Genomic DNA, 224 nt, shown 5'->3' with positions numbered 1-224 from the left:
GCTTCCCCGGGGCAGCACGCCCTGACGGCTCCCCGGGGTGGTGGGGGCAGCCCAGCTGCCTGTCGCTGCAGGTCTGTGGCTCTGCCAGTCCTGCTGTGGCTCGGCGCCTCTCCTGGTAGGGGGGAGGGCAGACAGAGGTGGAAATAGCCCAGATGGGATGGAGCTCAAGTGCCCTGCTGGGTCCAGCACAGCTTCGTGTGCAAACCCTGCAGAGCCCCAGTGAG

The sequence above is a fragment of the Acanthisitta chloris genome, unplaced genomic scaffold (assembly GCF_000695815.1).
Source record: "Acanthisitta chloris isolate BGI_N310 unplaced genomic scaffold, ASM69581v1 scaffold27738, whole genome shotgun sequence".
NCBI classification, from domain to species: Eukaryota; Metazoa; Chordata; class Aves; order Passeriformes; family Acanthisittidae; genus Acanthisitta; species Acanthisitta chloris.
Note: the sequence above shows the minus strand (reverse complement) of the source record.